The sequence below is a fragment of the Microtus pennsylvanicus genome, chromosome 3, assembly GCF_037038515.1.
Source record: "Microtus pennsylvanicus isolate mMicPen1 chromosome 3, mMicPen1.hap1, whole genome shotgun sequence".
Classification (NCBI taxonomy): domain Eukaryota; kingdom Metazoa; phylum Chordata; class Mammalia; order Rodentia; family Cricetidae; genus Microtus; species Microtus pennsylvanicus.
This window is the reverse complement of record NC_134581.1, coordinates 129,455,437-129,472,201: the sequence shown is the minus strand read 5'-3', so window position 1 is coordinate 129,472,201 and position 16,765 is coordinate 129,455,437. Positions and strand designations below refer to the sequence as shown.

At 46.0% G+C, this 16,765-nt stretch overlaps 1 protein-coding gene across 7 annotated transcripts in view; it reads right to left on the bottom strand.

Annotated features, from left to right (window-relative positions):
- The window catches only part of Lpar1 (lysophosphatidic acid receptor 1), a 116,143-nt gene extending 101,995 nt beyond the window's left edge, over nucleotides 1-14,148 (bottom strand). Inside the window, exons 1-2 of one of the 7 annotated variants that reach the window (XM_075967135.1) lie at nucleotides 13,220-13,291; nucleotides 12,519-12,699 (exon numbers count right to left, since the gene is read on the bottom strand). The gene's annotated coding sequence lies outside the window, so the exon portion shown is untranslated. Of the gene's footprint in view, nucleotides 1-12,518; nucleotides 12,700-13,219; nucleotides 13,434-13,503; nucleotides 13,742-14,014 lie in introns of those variants that run through there. The other 6 variants (XM_075967136.1, XM_075967134.1, XM_075967132.1 and 3 more) reach the window with 6 other exon arrangements.
- Nucleotides 14,149-16,765: the final 2,617 nt, after the last annotated feature.

The window sequence follows — 16,765 nt, the reverse complement described above, 5'->3', positions numbered from 1 at the left end:
ACCAAACAATAAACTTGAGGAATGAGTTGTTCAAACATGACTCGAATCCTCTATTTAACTTGAGAAGGCAGGGCCTGGAAAGGCCAGAACATGGCCATGGGGGCACAGTGGGAGCCAGCACATGGCTCTTGATTTCCCACCTCTCGGTCTCAAATGCGCTTTACAAATTTCTAATGTATAATATTTTAATTCTTGACACAGCTTTTTTAAAGTAGTAAAAATTTTTACCATGGCAAAGCAATGTGAATATGAAACAACGAGCAAGCAGAATAAAATTTTTTTGCACAATGAAAACCACCAATAACCAGCCATCTGGTCTTCACTAATCAAAGACTTAACTTTGCTCTTCCGATTTCCTATGGATTATGGAAAAGTATAACATTGGTAACTACTTTATCTAGTAGTGTTTTGAATCCGACCAGGGTTACTTGCACCACAGGGTTATGCAAGGCTTTGCCCAGTTTCTCACAGAACAAGCCATCAATACATGCTAGCTATTAATCAGCAGGATGCTAAAGGGCTATCCTGCACAACTGTTTCCACAGCAGCTACACTCATCTGGGGAAAAAAAAGTCATTTCTATCCCTATTGGAAATGTGCTAAGGGAGAAAGGGAGAATTACACACTGGGACTTCACCAAGTAGCACAAAAAGAAAAAAGGAAAAAAGGACAATCAAAAGCTTGCCTTCCACCTGTCCCTAACTCCCGTTTTCCTTCCCTCATTCTCGTATTCCATGCCTGTGCAATCCCAAGCATACGCAGCAGCTCAGGACTTCGCAGAGTCAACCCATCTCATGCTGCAGACACAGCACATCCCCAGGAACTCCCGAATCTCTCCAGTGTCAAATGAGGCTCGGCGTGCCTTCTCTTCTAGCACTGATGGATGCATCTGCATTTATGCATTGCGAGCAGGGGGCCAACATCCTTCTTCACTAGACTTCACACCTCCAGGGATAAGGACCTCTTTCCTCAGCACCCCCACTACAGCCAGGTGTGAGTGATACACTCAACATTGCTGTACAGCGTGACAAATAGGAAATGGAAACCTAATGTCCATCTTGATGGGCAGCTCACCATTCGTGGATCAAAAACACTCAAGAAAAAAAATAACTACATCTCAGCTGAACATACACAAACATTTCTTTTTCCTTATCAGTATTGCCAAAGCAATACAATATATCGAGTATTTATATGGAATTGATGTGTATAGACTACCAGGTCTTTAAGAAGTCCAGGGTTGGTTTAAAGTATGCAGGGAGATGGATCTGGGTTAGTATGTCCCATCGACAACACCATTTTACATAAGAACTTGAGCACTCATGCATTTTGGTATCCTACAGGGAAGAGAGGTTCCTGGAACAGATCCTAGAGCAAGGTCAGACTTGAAGCTCACTGCAACAAGAGTTTCAACAAAAAGCTCCTTTGAAAAAATAAAATAACCAAAACATAGGAGTTATAAAGTGAAAAGCATAAATAAAAGAGGAATGGAAATTGAAAAGGAAAACCACAAAATTCTTTGATGGATGTCAGAGTTAAATTGAAACTTATTATTTGAACAACGACATTGCAATGAGAGAAACTTACAGACGTATTGTTAAACAAGCAGTAACCAGCAAACTTGAAGACCAGATGTGTCCAGCTCACCATGCTGCAGATGTACAGAACAAACAAGACATGGAAAAAGACAAGAACAAAGGGAAAGGCCAAGAAATACATTAGGCAGAACAATATAAAATTGCCCTTTTTTTTAGCAGCTGAAGACCAAGTACAAGACATCTTATGTGATTTAACCCATCAATGAAGGAAACTGTAATGGTGGCTATTACACCAATAAGATCAATTCCCTTATTTTGCCACTTCCTTATGTCTAACTCATTCCCGAAACTGATCACCAAGGTCTAACAGTCAAAATTCTTTGTTTGGCTACACTGGCTAACCCGTCCAACCAGGACCTAACAACTCATCCTAGCACAGGCTTCCCTTTTTCTCCTTAAAAACCACTCCAGCAGAGACCCCTACTGTTGTCTTTGTCTGATCCAGAGGCAGCCCCCCCTCCAAAATTGGGCCCCCCAGGGTGTTAAATCTCCTTTGTGCTGAGAATTTGGTGTTTGGGTGTGTTCTGTGCTGACTCCGAGGTCCCTTCATCCATTATAACAATAAACATAAAAGCAATGTTTCCTCGTCGAGAGGTATCTCAGAACAAAATCCAGTTCAATCTTGCTTACAGGCAAATACATGATAAATAACATGCAAAGTTTAAAATCAGACCTGCAAATGAAGGCATTTCAGATACAAGCAACAACAACAGAACAAAAATAGCAACATTAACTTGAGCGGAAAAAAAGAGTTCCTAATGCAAAGGGTTGTTTAGACTGTAACTCACATTATGTATTTAACAAGGAAATTGTCAGAAAGTAGTTGACATTGGAGGGACAGACAGACAGAGAGACAGGGAACCACTTGTAGAAACACCCAAATGCCAAGGGGGCATTATTAGTCTATAACAGCTCAAGTAGGCTAACAGAATCTAGAGTTTATGAATATTAGTACTGCAGCTCAACTAATAAGCACATACTGTACTTATCAGCTAAAGAAAATCAGGCTCAGAAACCCTAATCCCCAAGAAGTAAAAACTATAAAAAATCCACACTCACTCATGAAAATCAACAGAACTAGCCATGGGACGTCCACACGCATAGAGCATCTACAATAAAGCAGCCTTCAGAGGAGCCCTGTTGAGCCTCCCAAAGGAACGTCTATGAAGACAAATGCCAAAGCGAACATTTATTCTGCTGTACTGTTTCAAATTTTGCAGGAAATAGCATTAGCATAAAACAAAGAATTTAGGCGTACAGTCCACAGAGTGATCATCTGCCAGACACAGAATTGAAGCTACTTCCATGGGCTTAAATACCCACTTTCAAGTGGAAAATCCCTACTCCCTCACGAATGAGCAGAGTTCAAAATGAAAATACTGCTGATCTCGAAAATCAAAAAAAAAAAGTATTCAAAATGAAGCTCTGTCCATCAAAAATACCAATAAGTATGACAAATGCCTACCCTTACATAATCTCATCATTTAAAACCAATGACTTCATTTCAACTCAAGACATGAAAAGCTGAGTCCCATTTTCCTTTCCAGGAACCCACTTTTCTTTGTCCTCATCACCCACCCCTCAGTTCCTGTTCCACCCCCACATCTCATTTTCAGTTCTTTTAGCTCAGCCTTCAAGTCACAGGCCCATTTTTCTCCATCTCAGAAACAATGGCAGCCTTGCCTCTTTTGCTGTCTTTTCCTAAAGCTACAGTGAGCTCCCCGAAAGCCATCCCCACCTTCACTGAACTGTAAACATCATGAAGTCAAGGCTATATCTGAGTTATTCCAGCATGCTCAACAACCACAAATACATTTCTTTATGTATTTATTTATTTATCTATCATAATTAATTGTAATTAATTATCATAATTAAATTTATTCACTCAAGTTTTTTTTATTCTAAAAACTTTCTGCTGTGTATAGCTGAGAGCACTTGGAAAACATCAGAAAACAAAGTGAGAACTTTTTTTTAAAAAAGTATTTTTTCCTCAACTAAGAAGTCAAAAATACAGTGAAGAAGGGACTATGAGGCAAGCTGGACACACAGGAAAGATCACTCCATTTTACAGGCAGGAGCTAGAGACAGCTTCGGCCTCACCGAGAAGGTGGTGAGCTTTGAGTAAAGACATGGTGACAATATGCGCTTAGATAGTTGGAGAGAAAAACTTCCCAACAGAGACAACGGTCAACAGAAAGCCCTGGAAGCCATGGTCCTTGTGTAGGTAAACTCAGGTGTAGAGACTGTTTGGAGTAGGGATAAAGAAATCAATAGCAGGTAACAATGGGCCAGGAAACACAAGCCCTGGAGAGACTGAAAAGAGATAAGCAGAGATAGAAGGTGATAATTAAATATGGAGTTTATCACATGCAGTGATTATTCTCCCTATCATTGGACATTTAATATAAAATACTTTCATAGATTGCATCGACAGTTTAGCTACAAAGCAAAACGTTATTAAATATTCAGTAGGTCCTAATAATTTAAGAACTGCAAGGAATTATTCCAAAATGCAATAGAGAAGTTTGGTTTTGATTTGGGTTTTGAAAACAGGGTCTCATTCAACCCAGGTTAGGCTGAAATTTGCTATATAGCTGCAGATGACCTTGAGCCCCTGGTCCTCTTGCCTCCACCTCCCAAGTGCCAGGACGATAGGTGTGAGCCACCATGGCCAGCATCAGGAAGATTTTACTGAGCAGTGAGACTGCAGATGAATCTCCTCTCCAGCCCAAGTATTCCCAAATGCGGACCCTGCTTTCACTACCACGTGAAATATGCACATGTTTAAAGAATCATAACAGCTTAAAAAACAATTTATCTTAGCTCTATCAAAAAATGTAGAAGACATGACAATATAATTATCTAAAGTAGAAATAAAATCTTATTCAGAAAAGGGTTTTTGTTGTTGTTGTTGTTTAAATCCAGGTTAAAAAAAAACAAAACAGAGTTGGACCAAGTCCTACTGTTTACCTCAATGAAGCAGTTCACTAGATTTTTCTAGAACCTCTATGGGAGCCTGCTGAGGTTTCTCAGAATGCTCTTTTAGGCTCCTGGGATTTCCAAGTTCCTCCGAGGATTCAGTTTGCCCTTTCTTAGTCATGACAGCAACGGGAGTCCCACAGCAAGTTCTAGGGCTAATTAAAACTGCTTTGTTCCTTCTGCTAGCCCCCAAATCACCATTAATCTCCAACAATTTTAAAAATATTTTTCAGACAATCCTAACTGGGAAGGACTGCTGGGGCTGGGGTGAGAGCTGTGTTCACCACAGAATATCATGCCAAACTCCACACCGTTTCCTGTTTGGGGTTTGGGTTTGGGTGGTTTGGGTGGTGTCTTGGACTGACATTAGAGCCCCACACAAGGCTAAGCAATTGCTCTACCACCAAGCTACACCCGGATCCCCTTTTAACTTCAATGAGAGACTCTGTCCAAGTTGCCTAGGCCAGCTTTGAACTCACCCCATCATCTGAATTTTATCCCATCAGATAGGAAATATTTTATTTCCAGGGCCAAAGCAGGCCCTGAACGTGAGATCCTCCTGCTTCAGCCTCCCAAGCAGCAGGAATTATAGGTCTAAACCACCCACCCAGAACCATACCATCAAGAGAAGCCATGATGTATGCTCAGGGAATGCCTGGTTGCGTTCAGTTCTCTACTAGAGAAAAACACTCAAAGACCAAAATTATATCTTGTCCTTGGTAAACCATTATTATAGATTTTCTCTTCCCAGGCCAGGCTGACCTTGAACTCTCAGGAATTCTCCTACATCTAGTTTGCACGCACCCCACACTTAAGTTTGTGCCGTGGCAGGGATCAAACCCAGGGTTTCACGTGGGCTAAGCAAGCACTTTACCAAGACATATCCCAGGTCTGAATACATCCTCTACCTTTGAAAGTTCTCACTAGCTTTCCACATATATTTCAATGGTGTTTAATAAACCATGACCTATGTATTGTGAGTCTTCCTGAGCACAGCAAGCTCTGTATCCAGATTTCCAGCTCCCAGGAGAACACACCTGCCTCTGTAATTGTAGACATATCTAGAACGAGCAAACCTCACGGCAACCCTCTCGTACCCTGGCGTCTTATTTGGCAATAGCATCATAGCAACCATTTTAGTTCAGTGCCTTCTTCAGCCTGTAAGACAGGCCCCGTGCACACCCGCACCGCTTGTCAGAAGCCATATATTCCAGGCATCTTCCCAAGCCTGTCGCTCACACGCATTCCTGCTTGGTCTCTCTTCTTATTCTTAGGCATGGAATAAACTTAGCCAGGGGCCTGACACCAGCACCCAGCTGCCATGTCAATCACTCATCTACTCCAAGGCAGAGGGAGCTCTCCCTCCACCCTCAGAAGTGTGCGGAGAATTCTGTTTAAACTTTGGTTTGGAGTATTTATCACTAGCTGCCTGATCTGAGTCATCCTTGGCTTGAGTCTTTCCATGTTTATAATCTAATTGAGAGCAGGACCCGGGCTTTTCTGTCTGCTGTTGAATTTCTTTTCCTAAGTGTTCTCGGCCGTGCGTGAGGACTTAGAATCCTCTAAGATATATCAGATGCATGAGCGTTCACTGACAGGATCTCAGATAAAAATGACTAGAAAGCAGAAGTTGCTGAATCTGGAAACATCAGTCTGATTGCCCTAACCTTTGAACTGTTCTGTCTGGGTCCCCTCAACAAGGAGGGCAGGGGCTTCTCCGTGGAACTGCAGTGAACAGAGGGGCAGAAGGAAAGCTTCATTTTCTTGATGTGACAACAATCCTTCCCCAATAAACTAGAGTCCGGAGAGGCAGGCGACCCCTTAACAAAAGGCAATCCCGCTTTAGCGGTGCTGTGCTCCTTCGTCCTGAGAGCACACCATCCTTATCGTGCCCTGATTAGACTTCTAAGGAGCTGGGGGAGGGAGGCTTTGTTGACCGCTCCCACGGGGAAACCTGCCCTCCAATGAATAACTCCACCTGTCTCCGTTCCACAAGTGGGTACAGGCCTTCCCCTGGTACTGCATTTTCCACCTCACAAAAGGCTCCCAGACGCCCCTCCTCCCCCCTTGCTGGAGACCCAGGGGCAGCAGAGCCCTTGTGGAAAGAACACACCCTGCAATGGCATTATTCATCTTGAGTGTCACACAGCTGGAAATGGTTTTCTGTTCCTCCTCCCCACCCCCCCCACACCCACTTCATAACAGTCTCTGGAATCATTGACAAGAACTCTACTGAACGAAGTCGGGCTGTAGGCAAGAAGAGGCCATGTTTTTCTGGCTTCTGCTCGTCACCTTTGATGGCAACCTCGGGTACTGCCTGGCTAAGACCAGGGGGAAGAGAGACAAATGGAACCATATTGGTGTGATTACATACAAATGTATGAAAATGCATCCGTGTGTGCAAACAAAGGATGCCCAGCAATCTAGGCTTGAGCAATCAAGCCAAAAACAGAAGGCTTTAGGACAAATCAATGACAGAGCAGCTACCTTAGAGACGCGGTGGAAGTGGCAAAGATCACATCTCTTACTTTGGACATATGTGTACGGTTTAGAACCACTACAAAACTGTCTGCACTGACAAAGGCGCACAGTGCCTCTCTTCTGGTTGGACGTTTTCTACAATGTTTGTATCTTAGATGATCTCACCAAAACCATCAAAGTCAAACACCAGGCTTGAAATTTTCTAGGAAGACAGCCATAAACTGAGTGTAGACACTCAAACACAAGTTGGGTCAGAAGGAGGACTATCCGGAAGGAAATGGAAGCAAGCTCCAGACAAGGCACGGCTGTGTCTGGCTCTACATTTACAGGTAAATCTCGGTCAACTATTTTGAGTTTATAAATCGAAGGCTCTGCCTCCTTCACCCAGGGGAAACACTGAGAGGACTTTGAAGAAGCTGCTGAAACAGAAGAATCCACTCAAAAGCGATTTTGAGCAAAGGCATTTCAGAAAGCCTTCAGTTGGTCACATAATAATTTTAGACAGAAAAAAATGAGGTGATTCCAGCGCCTAGGAACCAGAGAAAGAAAAACTGCAGGTTGAAGGCCAGCCTGAGCTACACAGTGCGATATCCTGGTGTGAAGGAGTGGAGAGAGAGAGAGAGAGAGACAGAGAGAGAGAGAGAGAGAGAGAGAGAGAGAGAGAGAGAGAGAGAACACACAATGGAATGCCATCTCCATGACAGAAGAGAGACGAGGCCTTCCATAGCTTGTTCCTGACTGACTCCCAGGCATAGATGCACAATTAACTAATTCCCACTGTACTTGGGATGTTTGAATGAGCCATAGATGGGGTTACCTGAAGAATGAAAAGTAGACTTGGGAAACAAGTAATATCAGTACGTACTCCTAGTTCACAGATGAAAAAAAAAAAGCCCTTTGACTTACCCGATGCAGCAGAGCTCAGTCTCCAGGCCCCTAACTCCCTCCAGCTTCATCTCTTTTGTTCTCCCCAGGTTTGGTTAGTCTCCCAGGGTCCTTCCAGATTCTAATCTACGGTTCCTCCCCCATCTTCAGCATTTCCACTTCCACTGCTTTGACCCTTGACTCCAAAGGCCAGGTGTCCCCTGACCTTTTGCCTTTGATGTTCTCAGAGTCCCAAGAACCCATCATTGGGAACCCTCACTGGATTCTTGGTTGGGGATGTGTGTGTGTGGGGGGGGGGGATCCTGCATTGTTCATTTCTGTCCATCCCTGGTTCTTACCACAGACCTATTTGCACCAACAGTCAGTTACATACCTCTGGGCTCAGAGGATCTGACCTCCCCTGCCCCGTATCTACCTCCCTCCAAAGAGCAAGGACTATCTTCACTGGGGGCGGAAATTCAACCAGGAGTTGGGAGAATCGCTGGGATACAGGGAAAGAAACCTGAATGTAGCACACTGACAGGAAGACTAATCTAGTCTATTTTCAAATTTAGATAATGGGGGGATAAAAAAGGAAATCCGAGTGTGGTGGTGGCTTATCCAAACGCTTGGGGTGTTGTTGAGGCAGGAAAGGTTGCTATGAGTCAGAGGCCAGGCAGCGTCTCATGGCTCAGGCTAACCTGAGCTACCGTATAAGACCCTGTCACAAGAGCAAGGGAAAGGGGGGTCTGGAGTAAATAAAGAGGGGAGATGGCCAACTTGCTGTGGGGATCAGTTGACGTAGCACCCCAGGGCAACTTGCACCCTGGAAGCACAGGCACATAGAATGTCCACAATTGACAAAACAACCTCTAAGTGACAGTTTCAACTTCAGCGGAGATCCGAAGCTACATGCCAATAGCCAAGCTTTCTCTTTCCCCTTCTGAAGAAGAGACTGGTTTTGAAAGCGTTTTCCTTTCTCCCTATGCTACCACAAGCACACCCCGACCCATTCAGGCTTACACATGTTTGTTTTAGTGCTGGACTAAAGTTAAGAGTCTGCCCTGTTATTATATCGCTTTTTTAAAACGGCACCACAAAAAGAAAATAAATTATAACCTAAATCCATGGGTGCATTAAAATAGTTCCCTTTCATTTCCAGGAGCGGGGAGGGAAGCCCTGGCTTTCATGTGAACTCCAGGGTTAAAGCCTCCGTAACAGCGGTGGGGTGGCGGGAGAGAACGTCCAGGTAGTGATACAATTCCCTTGGCTCTGTGCCAGCAACCAGGTAGTGTAAGGATGAATGCATGAACTTACTAAATAAATAAATACACGAACTTACTAAAACAAAGAGCCAAGAAATGTCAACATCATCCCCCACTCACTAACAAAAAAAGTGACCCCTTGAGAATCCTAAAATAAAGTCCATTATGCATGAACTTACTAAAACAAAGAGCCGAGAAATTTCAATACGATCCCCCACTCACTTAAAAAAAAGTGACCCATTGAGAACCCTAAAATAAAATACATTAGCCTTGGACTTACCAAAATTAATTAACTAGCTGATTGTTTTAACCATTGCAAGCCTAAGTCCCCACACCTTGCTGAAGATTTTAAAAAATAAGTAAATGAACAAATTAAACGTTACTAAAAGGTTCATGCATTCAAATTGCATCCAGAAGATCACAAACACTAACCAAATCTCTTTTAGTGATCAGTCTCCTAGGCAGCCTAGCATTCGAGACTCAAGGGTAACTCAAAGTCTTTACCCAAATCAGCTTGACTTGCAGCTGAAAAGCTCAGCCTTTCCCAGGAGTGACCCAAAAGGCAGCGGGCAGGAGAGGGGTCCTCGCTCCCCTGATGGAATTCCACTGAGATTCCCCTGAGATATAAACTGCTTCAGAGATGAGAAGATAAAACCCGTGCACATCACTCCACAGGGCACTTCTATAGGAGTACGGGAAATCAGACGCCATAGAGGGTTTTTAGGGCTCTACACCTCCCGGTTCTTTAAAAGAGTCTTTAGCCTTATTTCTGCGCTAATAACAAGCCTCTCTCGTCTGTACTACACTGTGGTTAAGATGCTATGCATAATATAAACAGGGTCAAGAATGCCAATGGGGAGAAGAGTTGTGTTTAAATTAGCATTAACCCGCAAGCTGTTCCCCAAACAGGAAAAGCACCTACCGATCGATGCACAGCTTTGTGTCTGAGGAGGGGCTTGAACACACACGCTCAAAAGGCCCCACGAGGCCCTGTGCAACCCACGGGCCTCATCCATTTTGACCAAGGAAGCTATCCATTTGACCTAAAAGGAAGCTATCGTCTGGAGGGGGTAAAGGGGGGAAGAAATGGCACATGGATTGTTCCAGACGCTTTATATGATAACATGAAATAAACTGGCCATGGTGCCACACACCTTCCTAGCTACGAGCTTACAATTGAATGTAGAGAGCACTCGTTCAATCAGCTCCCAAACATTTTACCTCCACCCTGCTGCTAGGCAGTCCGAGCTGGGGGCTTCACACATCTTAGGACTAAATAATGTCACAGCACAGCATCTTAAAATAATATCCAGGCCTTCTTCATCACCAAGGACTCTGACTACAGCCACCTCTGAGAGGTCCTCACTCTCCCCACTGATTTTGGAGACACAGGCCATTCTTCCGGCTGTTTGGCTCCCCAGCCTGTCCAGGTTCTTCAGACTTCTCCGTGACCACACAGTGAACCAATAGGACACAGCTACACTCTTCACTATCCACACCATGGTTATCCATATTTCCCACCGTCTGCACTTCAGCTCCCTCTATAACTTTCTCCTCATCCTCTCTGGACCTGTTACAACAAGAATTCAATGGTTGCTTGCTGGATTATAATTTTCTCCTTCGCTCCCAACAGTCTAACCCACCCATAACAGCTACTTAAAGGCTAACACAATAGAGACTGGAATTACCCTGCTCTGCAGAAGGTAAGAAAGCAGACAGAAGCAAGATGCTGACTTCGTGGGCAAAGCCAGAGCTGGCTTATGCGTTAGTTTTCAGGGCAGCCTACCTCACCCTCAAAGTAAAGCATGTTCCTCACATGTGTAGACATGATGGTACCAAAGAAGGGAGGCAGGAAGGAAAGAAGGGAGGAAGAAAGGGGAGCAAAAAGGGAAGGAAAGAATGAAGGGCAGAAAGTTGGGACGAAGGCAGGGAGAGAGAAAGGAGGGGAAGAAAGGAGGCAGGGGGAGAGCAGGCAGGGATGCAAAGAGGGAGGGAAGGAGGGAGGGGGCACGGTGCACGGTGGGAGGGGAGAAGGAGAAAGGACGAGAGGGAAGGAGGGAAGGAAGGAGACACTGAGGGTAGGGCGACCACACATTAAGCACAACATTTAAAATTTGCCCCTAAACTAAACTTCTAAAGATATTATGAGCCGCACACTTGTAGCTTCCCAGCGAAGTGAGCACGGAGTACAAACTTTTCTACCAAGCATCTGGAGCAATCCTTTTCCCTAGAAATCATAGATTTCAGACTGTTCTTACGAGCCCAAAGACTCAGCATCTAGGATTTACTCTTCCCTTGAGTGTCCCACTAGGGCAAACAGAGCCGATTCTCTAAAACCCGACATCTGTGATACAATCTGAAAAACAAAATCAAATTACATTCTGGAAAGTACTAGCTTTGAATGAAAACAAAAGTTTCCAAAATGCTGCCACTTAAATTCTCACTTCTGTGACTTCTTACCCATCACCCACGGGGATGGATGCTGAGCTCTGGAGGGCCGCAGCCCCTCTCCTGAGCTGAGGATGCAGGAGCACAGTGGGCAGGTGTTTGATGCCCTGCAGACAGTCAGACATCAAGGATCACTTGGTCCTGACATCAGCTTTAAGCAGCTTCACCGGGTTGTAATAAGAAGAAGACTATATTACTGGTTCTCTCGTGGGCAAAGAAAGGAAAAACTGGAAGTTCCTTACCTCCAAGCACCCCTGCATGATGGGTTTCTTTCTTATTTTTTCCCGTTTTCTTTCTGTTGCGCTCCCATTTTCCCGCTAGAATTATTCTATCATTGAGAAGTCCCCCGCAATCACCACCAGCCCCCAGTTATTGGAGAGATAGGTGGAACAGCAGAGATCATCCCACCCAGTCCTTTTCCTTACAGAATGGACACCATGACCAGAAGCTCAGAGCAGGCCCGGGTTGCTCCGCTAGGGGACGCTGTGTACCAGGGGGCTCTGAGGACAAGGCCCAGTTCTGCAGCCGCTCTTCTCAGCCTTCCTGCCTCGGGCAGCTTTCCTCTCTTTCTGCATTTCTTTTCCCTCAAATTAACACTCAAGACCAAAAAAAGGGGGAAATAAAAGTTTTTTTTTAAAAAAATACGACTTTCATATACCTAGAGCCCTGGTGATTATTATTCATAATGTTGCATCGGGAGAACCAAGGGCAGAAACAGCGGTGTGTTCATGTAGTTCACTGCGATGCACATGGCCTTAAGTCTAATTGACTCCTCTTCCTTGGTATTCATTCTATCTGACCGAAGAATATGTTCTTCCCTTTTCTAAGACTTTGAAACTCAGACCTCCGGCTTCTCAATCTTGTTAGGTGAGCAAAGGACACTTACACAAAAGCACAAGCACATAGCACTGCCGGAAAGAACAGTGGATTCTGCGTTAATGACCAGCTAACCTTCTGGTTGCAGATAGCAGCAGGCATCGATGACGATGGGTATAGCTTAAGAGGGAAACTTTCACAAGCCAGTACTCGCTGGAAACCCACACGGAAGAACTCCTCATAGGTTTCAACTAAAAAGAAAAAGAAGAAAAACGTGGAGGGAAAGGGAGAAAGAAAGAAAAGGGGAGGAGAGGAAGAAAGGAGGACGGAGAAAAGAGACAGTCCAGGGCCCCAGCTTGGAAGCAGCAACAAGCCCTGGGTGCCTCACATCAAAGGCCAAATGGCAGCAAAGAAAAAACAGCCTAAACTTTAAAAGCATTCACGGTAAACTCTCCCTACAGGAGCCAGCACAGCGGATCAACCCATTCAGGCAAAGCCAGGTCCCTCCCCTGCCTTGCATTTCCCAGGTACTGACTAAGCCTCAGGCGACTTCACGTTAAGTTTAAATTCCTCAGACTCAAGGGACGACTAAGTCACCAGCGAGCAGAGCGCGGGGCGCTGCGACAACCCGGGCCATCTGAGTCCTCGGGGACGCGGCACCAAGGAACTCGGAGCGCCCCACGCCAGCCCTCTCGCGCCCCCAACCCGACCCCAGGTAACCAACCGGAGGCCACCTACGCGTCACTCGGACGGACCCTGGGGCGCACTGACCTGGCCAAAGGGCAGGAGGGCCGCCGGGCCACTGAGGCGACTTCCCTCCCCGGCTGGCTTCCACCGGCTGGTGCGGGAGGCCAGGGCAGCCTCGCCTCCTGCAGGCGGCCTCACACACGCGCGCACACCCACCCACTCCGGGCCCGCGGGCGCGCGCACTCTCAGGCGCTCACGCGCAGGGCCACAAAGCCGCGGGTGGCGGGACAGCGCGAGGCGAGCGCGCCTATGGGAGGCGGGGCCGTCGCCACCCGCGCCGGGGGACACCCGGCCGCCCGCGCCTTTACCTGCTAGGTCCAGCTCCGCAGTGCCTGCAGCCTCAGGGCCAGCCCAGCCCAAGCCTCACCCGGGCACGGCCAGGAGGCTATGAGTGTAGCGCTGCGCTCTCTCAGAGGGGAAAAAAGACTCCTGGGGCGTCACTGCCGCCCAGTCCCGACTTCCCGGACTCTGCGAGCAGGCGGGCGGCAGGGAAAGAAGCCTCGGTGCCAGCCTCCTTTCCTCTCCCTCCGCCTTCTGGCGCTTTCTGCCCCATCCACGTTGCACAAATCAGCAACTCCCCGCACCCCGCCCCCGGCGCCTTTCCCCAGCAGCTCCCCTTACCTGCGTGACTCCCCCTGCGCCCCTAACTCCTGTGGTCTCCTCCCCCAGTCATTCACTGAACTTCCCGAGCTGCTGTGAGTGGGGGGTGGCGGGTGAGGGAAGCCTAAGCCTCCCATTCAGTACCTTCTCGGTGCTCTCCCCCAACCCTCCACATCAGACACACCCACCCCGGTTACCCCTGCCCCCTCCTGCGCTCACCCCAGAGCCTAGCCGCTTGAACAGCTTTGGTTGACTCCCTGCATGCTGCATTTTTGTCTTGTTGCTTTTCCCTCGTTTGGAAAGCCCGAACAGTAGAGCCGAAACGGAAAAAAAAAAAAAAATAAAGACCTGGTGAATTGGTGTGGGCCTCCTCCTAGTTGAGCTTCTAAACTTTGCAGACAGAGCAAACTTTCTACCGGAGCGGCCCTAAACTGCAGGCCAAAGGGTTGGCTTTGCCGCTAGAAAAAAAGAAAGAAAATAAAAAGGTGCATGAGTCTCCGTGTCTTTGCAACTGCAAATCAAAGTGACTGCGGCTTTGGGCCCCTGGCTCTATGATTATAAATTTCTCTTCCGCTCTCCTAGCGCAACTTTGCAAGGGCAAGCTATGATTTTTCAGGGAGTAATTAAGTGCGGGGGGGGGGGAGCACACCTGGAGGTGTGGGCGGGAGCAGGGCATAAGAATCATTTTCTGGAGGGTACCAGCACAGAAGCCTAACGTGACTCAGTAGACAGAGCAGCAGCAGAGAGAGGTCTCTCCGTGCCAGCCTATCCACCTGCTTCTCACTCCAGCCCCACCCCAGGTTTCCCGGGTCATCATAATTCTCCGCCCCATCCACAGATGTATCCTCCATGCGTCAAAAGCAGATGCATTTAGTAAAAGGCCTAACCACCTCTAGCCCGAGGGACATCGAGGGTTGTCAGACCACAGTGAAGTAGGACTAGTTGAAGCAGTGAGAGAATGGATCTGATCGCCAAGCCCTTGCCTGGTAGAAAGAGGTCACTGCCAACAGCGATGGGCTCCATCGATAAGACCCTGGGGGATGGAAAGTTCTCAAGCCTTCAGCAGGTTGTGACTTGAAAGGCCCATGGCCATTTCCTGTCCGTGGTATTTCACAGTGCTCAAGGCTGAACTGAAAAGCTGGTCATTTATTATCCAAAGCTGTTTACTTTTTTAAAAGTATGGTTCAAGCTACACAGGCTTGGTGACACCCACTTGTCATCTCGGCCCAGGGGAACTTGAGACAGAATGAAGAGTTTCAGGCCAGTCTGTACTACATGACCAAGACCCCCTCTCTAAAAACTCTTTAAATCTCTTTTTTAAAGACTCTGCTTTCCAAACTCCTTTTCTACCAATTTATGACTTATTTTATAAGTATCTACTTAAAATATAAAAAGTACTCCTTACTATTGCTAATATTGTCATACCCAGCAGCAACTCTGTTCTTGACAACAAGCAGAAACGCATCCCGTGGCAGGTGTTAGTCGGAGGTACAGTGCCTACCAAGTACAAAGCCCTGAGCTTGGGCCCCAGCATTAGAAAAATAAGTGATAAATAAACCGATAAATATAAGCTACTTCCTATCGCAAATAATGATGGCTGATCTTAAACTATTAGGGAGTTGGGATGAACAGGAAACCATCAGGTATTATACATATGTATTAAAAGAACTAAGAATACATTGAAATGGGCTTTTACTATAGCACCACTAAATACATAATAATCCTATTTATTGCTTAATTTTCTTTCTCTTTCTACTTACCCAACCTGTTTTGTTTCTCAACATCAATACTTAATGAGAAGAATATTTTAAAGGGATTACCATCGCTAGCCATTCCTCACTGGTTAAAGGCACACGATAAGTGGGCTTCTCTGAGCTTGCACTCACATTGATTAATTTTAATATGTTGGTTTCATCTCTTGCCTTCTTGAGGAACGTAGTTGCTTCTATCCCAACTATTGCAGTATTAACGACTTTAGCTACTCTGTGATCCTTCCCAACCTCAAACAGGGATATCTGTCCTCATTAAATACATGTATTCACCAGCACAGTAGGGGTGAAAAGATGTACCTCAGGAGCAGATTGCTAACCTAGCATGCGCTGGTTTTGATGCCCACCACCACACATACACACAAACACATACACACATACATATGCATACAAATATACATGCATATATATATATACGCATACCTACATGCATAAACATATGCACATATACACATAAACACACACACCGAGTTACTTGCTTTATCTCTTCCTTATTCCAACTACCACAGCCAAAGCTGAAATAAACAAGACGTCTACCTGGACAGACCTGTCTTGCTGACAAGCAAAGGCCTGTCTGAATGAGACAGCTCCACAACCAGCTTTAGGTCAACAACCTGAAGTAGGTTAGGTGTCCAGCACAAAAGAGAGCGTGAGCTACAATACCACAGCAGTGCCGAACCGAGACTAAACCATCAAAACCAGTTCCCAGTGAGGTCCAAGTCTGTAAAACAGGATGGCAACCGGGCACTGTATTTCACATAATTCCAAGTTGTCTTCTTTTGATTTTGCATGTTGTTGTGATACAGGGTCTCACGATGTAGCCCATCCTGGCCTGGAAGGCACTATGTGTCCAAGGCTGGCTGGTCTCAAACTCTCAGCAACCCTTTAGCCTCCCTAATGCTGGCATCACAGGCACAAGCCATGTTCCAAGTTGTCTTTATCCAGGAAAATGTATTTGAATAAGTTCCTTAAAATCCTAACATCTAGGATGTTGTCTGGATGTGAATAGAAGAGGATGTCTAGACACACTTTATTTAATGTCTGTCTGGAGCCCTCCTGCCCCCCAACTCTTTTTGGATGGTCACCCTAGTGCTAAACTGTCTCTCCTGGGTTTTGCTAAGTAGCATGTGCTTCTTCAGCAGTGGCAAAAAACAAACAAACAAACAAAAAAAAAACCACTCACAGCAGCATGGAAGGATTG